At 41.9% G+C, this 13,004-nt stretch overlaps 1 protein-coding gene across 3 annotated transcripts in view; it reads left to right on the top strand.

Moving 5' to 3' along the window:
- Positions 1 to 13,004, top strand: part of dpyda (dihydropyrimidine dehydrogenase a) — a 216,110-nt gene that overhangs the window by 69,354 nt on the left and 133,752 nt on the right. The window lies entirely within an intron of this gene.

Raw genomic sequence — 13,004 nt, 5'->3', positions numbered from 1 at the left:
CTGCACTCTACTGTACTACCCTGCTCTTTACTCTGTACTCTGCTGTACTACACTGCTCTTTACTCTGCACTCTACTGTACTACACTGCTCTTTACTTTGCACTCTACTGTACTACACTGCTCTTTACTTTGTACTGTACTGTACTACACTGCTCTTTACTCTGTACTGTACTACACTGCTCTTTACTCTGTACTGTACTACACTGCTCTTTACTCTGTACTCTACTGTACTACCCTGCTGTTTACGCTGTACTCTACTGTACTACCCTGCTCTTTAGTCTGTACTGTACTACACTGCTCTTTACTCTGTGCTGTACTGTACTATACTGCTCTTTACTCAGCACCTACTACCCTGCTCTTTACTCTGTACTATACTACACTGCTCTTTACTCCGTACTCTACTGTACTACACTGTTCTTTACTCTGTACTGTACTACACTGCTCTTTACTCTGCACTCTACTTTACTACCCTGCTCATTACTCTGCACTCTACTGTACTACCCTGCTCTTTACTCTTTACTGTACTGTACTACACTGCACTTTACTCCATACTCTACTGTACCACCCTGCTCTTTACTCTGTACTCTACTGTACTACACTGCTCTTTACTCTGTACTGTACTGTACTACACTGCTCTTTACTCTTCTTTCTACTGTACTACACTGCTCTTTACTCTGCAGTCTACTGTACTACACTATTCTTTACTCTGTACTCTACTGTACTACACTGCTCTTTCCTATGCACTCTACTGTTCTACACTGCTCTTTACTCAGTACTCTACTGTTCTACACTGCTCTTTACTCCGTACTCTACTGTACTACACTGCTCTTTACTCAGTACTCTACTGTACCACCCTGCCCTTTACTCTGTACTGTAGTACACTGCTCTTTACTCTGCACTCTACTGTACTACACTGCTCTTTACTCTGCACTCTACTGTACTACACTGCTCTTTACTCTGCACTCTACTGTATTACACTGCTCTTTACTCCATACTCTACTGTACTAAAGTGCTCTTTACTCTGCACTCTACTGTACTACCCTGCTCTTTACTCTGTACTCTGCTGTACTACACTGCTCTTTACTCTGCACTCTACTGTACTACACTGCTCTTTACTTTGCACTCTACTGTACTACACTGCTCTTTACTTTGTACTGTACTGTACTACACTGCTCTTTACTCTGTACTGTACTACACTGCTCTTTACTCTGTACTCTACTGTACTACCCTGCTGTTTACGCTGTACTCTACTGTACTACCCTGCTCTTTAGTCTGTACTGTACTACACTGCTCTTTACTCTGTGCTGTACTGTACTATACTGCTCTTTACTCAGCACCTACTACCCTGCTCTTTACTCTGTACTGTACTACACTGCTCTTTACTCCGTACTCTACTGTACTACACTGTTCTTTACTCTGTACTGTACTACACTGCTCTTTACTCTGCACTGTACTTTACTACCCTGCTCATTACTCTGCACTCTACTGTACTACCCTGCTCTTTACTCTTTACTGTACTGTACTACACTGCACTTTACTCCATACTCTACTGTACCACCCTGCTCTTTACTCTGTACTCTACTGTACTACACTGCTCTTTACTCTGTACTCTACTGTACTACCCCGCTGTTTACGCTGTACTCTACTGTACTACCCTACTCTTTACTCTCTACTGTACTACCCTGCTCTTTACTCTGTACTGTACTACACTTCTCTTTACTCTGTTCTGTACTGTACTACACTGCTCTTTACTCAGCACTCTACTTTACTACCCTGCTCTTTACTCTGTACTGTACTACACTGCTCTTTACTCCGTACTCTACTGTACTACACTTTACTTTGCACTCTACTGTACTACACTGCTCTTTACTCTATACTCTACTGTACTACACTGCTCTTTACTCTGTACTCTACTGTACTACAATGCTCTTTACTCTGTACTCTAGTGTACTACACTGCTCTTTACTCTGTACTCTACTGTACTACACTGCTCTTTACTCCGTACTCTACTGTACTATACTGCTCTTTACTCTGTACTGTACTACACTGCTCTTTACTCTGTACTGTACGACACTGCTCTTTACTCTGTACTGTACGACACTGCTCTTTACTCTTTACTGTACTGCACTGATCTTTACTCTGCACTCTACTGTACTACACTGCTCTTTACTCTGTACTGTACTACACTGCTCTTTACTCTGTACTGTACGACAGTGCTCTTTACTCTGTACTGTACTACACTGATCTTTACTCTGCACTCTACTGTACTACACTGCTCTTTACTCTGCACTCTACTGTACTACACTGCTATTTACTCTGTACTCTACTGTACTACACTGCTCTTTACTCTGCACTTTACTGTACTACACTGCTCTTTACTCTGCACTCTACTGTACTACACTGCTCTTTACTCTGTACTGTACTACACTGCTCTTTACTCTGTACTCTACTGTACTACCCTGCTGTTTACGCTGTACTCTACTGTACTACCCTGCTCTTTACTCTGTACTGTACTACACTGCTCTTTACTCTGTGCTGTACTGTACTACACTGCTCTTTACTCAGCACCTACTACCCTGCTCTTTACTCTGTACTGTACTACACTGCTCTTTACTCCGTACTCTACTGTACCACCCTGCTCTTTACTCTGTACTGTTGTACACTGCTCTTTACTCTGCACTCTACTGCACTACACTGCTCTTTACTCTGCACTCTACTGTACTACACTGCTCTTTACTCTACTGTACTACACTGCTATTTACTCTGTACTCTACTTGTACTACATTGCTCTTTACTCTGCACTCTACTGTACTACACTGATCTTTACTCTGCACTCTACTGTACTACACTGCTCTTTACTCTGTACTGTACTACACTGCTCTTTACTCTGTACTGTACGACAGTGCTCTTTACTCTGTACTGTACTACACTGCTCTTTACTCTGTACTCTACTGTACTACCCTGCTATTTACGCTGAACTCAACTGTACTACACTGCTCTTTACTCTGCACTCTACTGTACCACCCTGGTCTTTACTTTGTACTGTACTGCACTGCTCTTTACTCTGCACTCTACTACCTTGCTCTTTACTCTGTACTCTACTGTACTACACTGCTCTTTACTCTGTACTGTACTGTACTACCTTGCTCTTTACTCTATACTCTACTGTACTACCCTGCTATTTACTTTGTACTCTACTGTACTACCCTGCTCTTTACTCTTTACTGTCCTACACTGCTCTTTACTCTGTGCTGTACTGTACTAAACTGCTCTTTACTCAGCCCTTAACTTTACTATCCTGCTCATTACTCTGCACTCTACTGTACTACCCTGCTCTTTACTCTGTACTGTACTACACTGCTCTTTACTCTGTACTGTACTACACTGCCCTTTACTCTTCTTTCTACTGTACTACACTGCTCTTTACTCTGCAGTCTACTGTACTACACTATTCTTTACTCTGATCTCTACTGTACTACACTGCTCTTTACTCCATGCTCTACTGTACTACACTGCCCTTTACTCTGTACTCTACTGTACTATAATGCTCTTTACTCTGCACTCTACTGTACTAAACTGGTCTTTACTCTGCACTCTACTGTACTACACTGCTCTTTACTCTGTACTGTACTACACTGCTCTTTATTCTGTACTCTACTGCACTACACGGCTCTTTACTTTGCACTCTACTGTACTACACTGCTCTTTACTCTGTACTCTACTGTACTACACTGCTCTTTACTTTGCACTCTACTGTACTACACTGCTCTTTACTCTGTACTCTACTGTACTACACTGCTCTTTACTTTGTACTGTACTGTACTACACTGCTCTTTACTCTGTACTGTACTACACTGCTCTTTACTCTGTACTGTACTACACTGCTCTTTACTCTGTACTCTACTGTACTACCCTGCTGTTTACGCTGTACTCTACTGTACTACCCTGCTCTTTACTCTGTACTGTACTACACTGCTCTTTACTCTGTGCTGTACTGTACTACACTGCTCTTTACTCAGCACCTACTACCCTGCTCTTTACTCTGTACTGTACTACACTGCTCTTTACTCCGTACTCTACTGTACTACACTGTTCTTTACTCTGTACTGTACTACACTGCTCTTTACTCTGCACTCTACTTTACTACCCTGCTCATTACTCTGCACTCTACTGTACTACCCTGCTCTTTACTCTTTACTGTACTGTACTACACTGCACTTTACTCCATACTCTACTATACTACCCTGCTCTTTACTCCATACTCTACTGTACCACCCTGCTCTTTACTCTGTACTCTACTGTACTACCCTGCTCTTTACTCTGTACTCTACTGTACTACCCCGCTGTTTACGCTGTACTCTACTGTACTACCCTACTCTTTACTCTCTACTCTACTACCCTGCTCTTTACTCTGTACTGTACTACACTTCTCTTTACTCTGTTCTGTACTCTACTACACTGCTCTTTACTCAGCACTCTACTTTACTACCCTGCTCTTTATTCTGTACTGTACTACACTGCTCTTTACTCCGTACTCTACTGTACTACACTTTACTTTGCACTCTACTGTACTACACTGCTCTTTACTCTGTACTACACTGCTCTTTACTCTGTACTCTACTGTACTACACTGCTCTTTACTCTGTACTCTACTGTACTACACTGCTCTTTACTCTGTACTCTACTGCACTACACTGCTCTTTACTCCGTACTCTACTGTACTATACTGCTCTTTACTCTGTACTGTACTACACTGCTCTTTACTCTGTACTGTACGACACTGCTCTTTACTCTGTACTGCACGACACTGCTCTTTACTCTGTACTGTACTACACTGATCTTTACTCTGCACTCTACTGTACTACACTGCTCTTTACTCTGTACTGTACTACACTGCTCTTTACTCTGTACTGTACGACAGTGCTCTTTTCTCTGTACTACACTGCTCTTTACTCTGTACTCTACTGTACTACACTGCTCTTTACTCTGTACTCTACTGTACTACACTGCTCTTTACTCTGTACTCTACTGTACTACACTGCTCTTTACTTTGCACTCTACTGTACTACACTGCTCTTTACTCTGTACTCTACTGTACTACACTGCTCTTTACTTTGTACTGTACTGTACTACACTGCTCTTTACTCTGTACTGTACTACACTGCTCTTTACTCTGTACTGTACTACACTGCTCTTTACTCTGTACTCTACTGTACTACCCTGCTGTTTACGCTGTACTCTACTGTACTACCCTGCTCTTTACTCTGTACTGTACTACACTGCTCTTTACTCTGTGCTGTACTGTACTACACTGCTCTTTACTCAGCACCTACTACCCTGCTCTTTACTCTGTACTGTACTACACTGCTCTTTACTCCGTACTCTACTGTACTACACTGTTCTTTACTCTGTACTGTACTACACTGCTCTTTACTCTGCACTCTACTTTACTACCCTGCTCATTACTCTGCACTCTACTGTACTACCCTGCTCTTTACTCTTTACTGTACTGTACTACACTGCACTTTACTCCATACTCTACTATACTACCCTGCTCTTTACTCCATACTCTACTGTACCACCCTGCTCTTTACTCTGTACTCTACTGTACTACCCTGCTCTTTACTCTGTACTCTACTGTACTACCCCGCTGTTTACGCTGTACTCTACTGTACTACCCTACTCTTTACTCTCTACTCTACTACCCTGCTCTTTACTCTGTACTGTACTACACTTCTCTTTACTCTGTTCTGTACTCTACTACACTGCTCTTTACTCAGCACTCTACTTTACTACCCTGCTCTTTATTCTGTACTGTACTACACTGCTCTTTACTCCGTACTCTACTGTACTACACTTTACTTTGCACTCTACTGTACTACACTGCTCTTTACTCTGTACTACACTGCTCTTTACTCTGTACTCTACTGTACTACACTGCTCTTTACTCTGTACTCTACTGTACTACACTGCTCTTTACTCTGTACTCTACTGCACTACACTGCTCTTTACTCCGTACTCTACTGTACTATACTGCTCTTTACTCTGTACTGTACTACACTGCTCTTTACTCTGTACTGTACGACACTGCTCTTTACTCTGTACTGCACGACACTGCTCTTTACTCTGTACTGTACTACACTGATCTTTACTCTGCACTCTACTGTACTACACTGCTCTTTACTCTGTACTGTACTACACTGCTCTTTACTCTGTACTGTACGACAGTGCTCTTTTCTCTGTACTACACTGCTCTTTACTCTGTACTCTACTGTACTACACTGCTCTTTACTCTGTACTCTACTGCACTACACTGCTCTTTACTCTGTACTCTACTGCACTACACTGCTCTTTACTCCGTACTCTACTGTACTATACTGCTCTTTACTCTGTACTGTACTACACTGCTCTTTACTCTGTACTGTACGACACTGCTCTTTACTCTGTACTGCACGACACTGCTCTTTACTCTGTACTGTACTACACTGATCTTTACTCTGCACTCTACTGTACTACACTGCTCTTTACTCTGTACTGTACTACACTGCTCTTTACTCTGTACTGTACGACAGTGCTCTTTTCTCTGTGCTGTACTACCCTGCTCTTTCCTCTGCACTCTACTGTACTACACTGCTCTTTACTCTGCACTCTACTGTACTACACTACTCTCTACTCTGTACTCTACTGTACTACACTGCTCTTTCCTCTGCACTCTACTGTACTACACTGCTCTTTACTCCGTACTCTACTGTACTACCCTGCTCTTTACTCCGTACTCTACTGTACCACCCTGCTCTTTACTCTGTACTGTAGTACACTGCTCTTTACTCTGCACTCTACTGTACTACACTGCTCTTTACTCTGCACGCTACTGTACTACACTGCTCTTTACTCTGCACTCTACTGTACTACACTGCTCTTTACTCCATACTCTACTGTACTAAAGTGCTCTTTACTCTGCACTCTACTGTACTACCCTGCTCTTTACTCTGTACTCTGCTGTACTACACTGCTCTTTACTCTGCACTCTACTGTACTACACTGCTCTTTACTTTGCACTCTACTGTACTACACTGCTCTTTACTTTGTACTGTACTGTACTACACTGCTCTTTACTCTGTACTGTACTACACTGCTCTTTACTCTGTACTGTACTACACTGCTCTTTACTCTGTACTCTACTGTACTACCCTGCTGTTTACGCTGTACTCTACTGTACTACCCTGCTCTTTACTCTGTACTGTACTACACTGCTCTTTACTCTGTGCTGTACTGTACTACACTGCTCTTTTCTCAGCACCTACTACCCTGCTATTTACTCTGTACTGTACTACACTGCTCTTTACTCCGTACTCTACTGTACTACACTGTTCTTTACTCTGTACTGTACTACACTGCTCTTTACTCTGCACTCTACTTTACTACCCTGCTCTTTACTCTTTACTGTACTGTACTACACTGCACTTTACTCCATACTCTACTATACTACCCTGCTCTTTACTCCATACTCTACTATACTACCCTGCTCTTTACTCCATACTCTACTGTACCACCCTGCTCTTTACTCTGTACTCTACTGTACTACACTGCTCTTTACTCTGTACTCTACTGTACTACCCCGCTGTTTACGCTGTACTCTACTGTACTACCCTACTCTTTACTCTCTACTGTACTACCCTGCTCTTTACTCTGTACTGTACTACACTGCTCTTTACTCCGTACTCTACTGTACTACACTTTACTTTGCACTCTACTGTACTACACTGCTCTTTACTCTGTACTCTACTGTACTACACTGCTCTTTACTCTGTCCTCTACTGTACTACACTGCTCTTTACTCTGTACTCTACTGTACTACACTGCTCTTTACTCTGTACTCTACTGTACTACACTGCTCTTTACTCCGTACTCTACTGTACTACACTGCTCTTTACTCCGTACTCTACTGTACTACACTGCTCTTTACTCTGTACTGTACGACACTGCTCTTTACTCTGTACTGTACGACACTGCTCTTTACTCTGTACTTTACTACACTGATCTTTACTCTGCACTCTACTGTACTACACTGCTCTTTACTCTGTACTGTACTACACTGCTCTTTACTCTGTACTGTACGACAGTGCTCTTTACTCTGTACTGTACTACACTGATCTTTACTCTGCACTCTACTGTACTACACTGCTATTTACTCTGTACTCTACTGTACCACCCTGCTCTTTACTCTGTACTGTACTACACTGCTCTTTCCTCTGCACTGTGCTGTACTACCCTGCTCTTTACTCTGCACTCTACTGTACTACACTGCTCTTTACTCTGCACTCTACTGTACTACACTGCTATTTACTCTGTACTCTACTGTACTACCCTGCTCTTTCCTCTGCACTCTACTGTTCTACACTGCTCTTTACTCTGTACTGTACTACGCTGCTCTTTACTCTGCACTCTAGTGTTCTACACTGCTCTTTACTCTGTACTGTACTGTACTACGCTGCTCTTTACTCTGCACTCTACTGTACTACACTGCTCTTTACTCTGTACTCTAGTCTGTACAGCATTGTACTCTACTGTGCTGCTCAGTGCTGTTTTTCCCTTCATTGTACATTACATGATTCTGTCTCTACTAAGTCCCCATAACGGGTGAGGGAGTGGTGGGCTGCAGCATCAAGCTCAGTATTAATGGTGCCTCTCAACCCGTTGTTATAGCGTCGGTACAGCCCTCTGCCAATAAAGTCAAAATTCTCCCCTTGTTTATCATCCAAGCCTTTCTGGTACGATAAACATCAGATTCACCATTAGGAACCGGCTGGTGGAAAGAGAGATGGGGGGAGGAAATAGAAGTAAAAACCAGGGAAAAGACAACAGAACAGAGAATTATGCAAGATGTCAAAGTCAACACAAATGACTTAGTTATGACCCAGTGTAAAGCAGACATAAGGAATGGGAGAATCTTTCTTTCATGTCTAAAACATATAGGCTGCAGGAGTCAATGCCAACTGAAATTCATTTTACTGTATGTTCTAAAGAAAAAGGACTAACAAAGAAGGGAAATGGAAGAAATACACAGTGCCAAGAAGTCCTTTAAAGGAATACTGTACATATCGATTTTAGTGGTAAATAGATATGAGAGATGTGTTGATGTTCTTCATGTGCCATGACCGTTATCACTGATGACAGGAGTCTGTGTAATGCTACATGTTTTGAACTGCTATACGCTACATTTGTTTCATCATGTGTACTCCTATCTTTTTCCCCTAATTCTTCCTCATGTTGAATAATGATTAGAACATCAAGTGTGTGTGTGCGTGCGTGGGTGTGTGTGTGGGTGTGTGTGTGCGTGTGGGCCTGCGTGTGTGTGATTACGTGTGTGTGTGTTCATGGTGTAGCTCCGAGATAATCAGGATATCTGTTCCCGTCATTGTCGTGGTGAGCTTTATTTAGTTCCATGGTAACAGCTAATTAAAGTGAAATGTCAGAGATAGTGTGTGGGCTTGAATTGCTGCCTTTGACCCACACATCGTCTTGTAGGGCTGCCTGCTGCTAAGGATGCATTTCCTCTACAGTAACGAACTCTTTCATTCTGGAGAGAGTTCAACAAGACGAGGACATTCTGAGGAATGGATGTAAATGTTCTTACTTATTCTACGTACTGTAGATGGAAGGAATCTTACACTTCTACAAAATGACTGAAGGATCATTATTGGATGCATATCGACAAAATCCTACACTTTTACACATTGAATGAATGGTTCTGCAGGTATATGAAAGGAAAATAATTGTGAGCATGTCACTTTACCTACGTCACCGTTATGTAACTGTAACCAACTGTACTGTAGATGTGCTCAGCCCAATTAAATTGTACTATTCCGTAGTTCAAGGTAGAGTACATTCATAGAGAACACAGAGCTACTGAATGAAGAACGGCATAACGAGATCACTTTGTATGAGAGGAAGTCAAGATGACAAAACATGTGCCTGTATACACCTTCAGCAGAATCTATTGTGACGTGGATGATTATCTTTGCATGTTAGTCTGTTCATTTCCCTCTATTGCTGTAGAACAATGAGACAAACACACATAACGAGAGGAAGGTTGGCACGCGGCATTGCCAGGGGTTGGATTCTTTAATCAGTGCGTTTATAATCCTCTCAGGTACTGTATATGCCATGCGTTTAGATCCTGTTCTTTAGCTACAGGAACGGAGTACAACAGTACAACAAAACAGTTCATTTCTAGCCATCTCGCACACCTTCCGCCTCCTGCCTTCTTCCTATCAAGACTAATCTAGTAACACATCTCAGAAAGCAAGAGAAGCTCATGGTAAAGTTTCATTACTTCCTGAAGGATAAAAGGCACAATTACAAAAGCCTTCCGTCCTCTCCCTTCTCTTCTCTCTCTCTCGCTGCCTGCCACATCTGCTGTGACTACTATACATCTCTATCATGTGGCAGCTCTCCTCTCTCCTTAAATGTGAAAGGTCAGGGCGGTTATCTAGCAGATAATTAGATAAGCTCAGGAAGAAGAGAAAGAGAAGGGGGCTATCTGGGCGATCGCTGCTCAGCTTCTATCAGCTCCATTCAGCCTGCGCTCCATGCTCCTAGCTCTAGTCCTCTCAACATTACTGATAAAGTCAAAGCCACCTTTCATTTAGGCTTTATTCTTCTCCTAATCTTATAGTGGATATAAGCGTATTAGTGTCTACCAAGAGTCTGGCACTGAGGTGTATAATATGGCCTGAATGACAGTGTTACTGTTAACTCTCAGTAGTTCAGACAGACCAGAGGGGAGTTGTCTTGTGAAAGCAGTATTGATGTGTCCAGTTTGTTATGATGATAAGCACTGGGCAGGGGAGTCATGTTTCATCCATTGATGCTGGATGATGCTTTTGATTGATGCTTCTGTATGCGTGTGCTGTGTGCTTATTGTACCCAGTGCTACCCACACATATAAGATGTGAAGCAAAGCTAGCGTCGCAGCAGTTTGTCACAAGTAGTTTGGTGTTCAATTAGTGTTCAATTAGAGTGTGAGAAGAATTAGAAAAACAGAGATGGGTGTTTTGAATAACAAGGCCTCTGAACTGCTCTTAAGCACTATTAAAAATGCATTGTCATGCAGCAATTTGGGCTTCACAGTTCATGAAACACATGAATAACTAAATGAATATCACCTATAGCTCAGGCATAATATTGCAGTAACAATTCGAGGCTTCATGTATTGATCTAGATCATCTTATTAAGGAGACAAAGTATCCTCACTTTCATTTCACCCCTAATTATGGATATGTTGCTGCTACAACATTCTCTTTCAACTGTTTGTGTAGCAGTAGTCTATATTTGTCTTGAAAATCATCAGTGAACATGGTGCGCTACAGAAGCAATCTGATTAATGTTGTTTTCTCTCCATATTATTTTAGTAGATGACTCTAGGGCTAGTTATTTAACAGCCAGTGTGGTGTAGTCCCAGAGATAGCTTTTAGTTGGGCAGACCATGTTCTAATTTGATTGGAGTTTTGAACCGTTTTGTATGTGCAATCGAACACTTTGCCTGATTTTAGCATGGCCAGGATAAAGGAACTGCCATACAGTCAGTCAGTCTAGACAGGCAATGGCAGACATTGCTAGTACTGGATGGGGATAAACCAAGCATGAATGAGTAGAACAAATGACACAGGACAAAAGGCTTTGGAACTGGTTGTGGTTCATTAATGATGACCTACAGTACATTCGGAAAGTATTTAGACCCCTTGGCTTTTTCCACATTTTGTTACGTTTCAGTCTTATTCTAAAATTAATTAAATTGTGTTTTTTTCAATCTACACACGATACCCCATAATGACAAAGCAAAAGCCATTTTTTTATTTTAAATATACATTTACATAAGTATTCAGACCCTTTACTCAGTACTTTGGTGAAGAATCTTTGGCAGAGATTACAGCCTCAAGTCTTTTTGGGTATGACGTTACAAGCTTGGCACACCTGAATTTGGGGAGTTTGTCCCGTACTTCTTGGCAGATCCACTCAAGCTCTGTCAAGTTGGATGGGGAACATTGCTGCACAGCTACTTTCAAGTCTCTCTAGAGATGTTAGATTGGGTTCAAGTCCGTGCTCTGGCTGGGCCACTCAAGGACATTCAGAGACTTGTCCCAAAGCCACCTTCGCCCCAGTCTGAGGTCCTGAGTGCTTTGGAGCAGGTTTTCATCAAGGATCTCTCTGTACTTTGGTCCATTCATCTTTCCCTTGATGCTGACTAGTCTCCTAGTCCATGCCACTAAAAAACATCCCCACAGCATGATGCTGCCACCACCATGCTTCACCGTAGGGATGGTACCAGGCTTCTTCAGTTTTTACATTTTTTTTTTTACATTTTAGTCATTTAGCAGACGCTCTTATCCAGAGCGACTTACAGTAGTGAATGCATACATTTCATACAATTTCATACATATCATACATACATACATACATACATACATATCATACATTTTTTTCTGTGCTGGCCCCCCGTGGGATTCCAGACGTGACACTTGGCATTCAGGCCAAACAATTCAATCTTGGTTTCATCAAATCATAATCAAATCCAATTTTATTTGTCACATGCCAAGAATACAACAGGTGTAGACTTTATGGTGAAATGTTTACTTACAAGCCCTTAACCAACAATGCAGTTCAAGAAATAGAGTTAAGAAAATATTTACTAAGTAAACTAAAGTGAAAAAAAGAAAATCTAAAAGTAACACAAGAAAATTACATAACAATAACGAGGCTACATACAGGGGGTACCGGTACAGAGTTATCAAACCACTGAATCTTGTTTCTCATGGTCTGAGAGTCCTTTAGGTGACTTTTGGAAAACTCCAAGCAGGTTGTCATGTGCCTTTTATTGAGGAGTGGCTTCCGTCTGGCCACTCTACCATAAAGGCCTGATTGGTGGAGTGCTGCATTGATGGTTGTCCTTCTGGAAGGTTTTCCCATATCCACAGAGGAACTCTGGAGCTCTGTCAGAGTGAC

This window comes from Salmo trutta, chromosome 2, assembly GCF_901001165.1.
Source record: "Salmo trutta chromosome 2, fSalTru1.1, whole genome shotgun sequence".
NCBI lineage: Eukaryota > Metazoa > Chordata > Actinopteri > Salmoniformes > Salmonidae > Salmo > Salmo trutta.
This window is presented reverse-complemented; position numbering and strand designations above follow the sequence as displayed.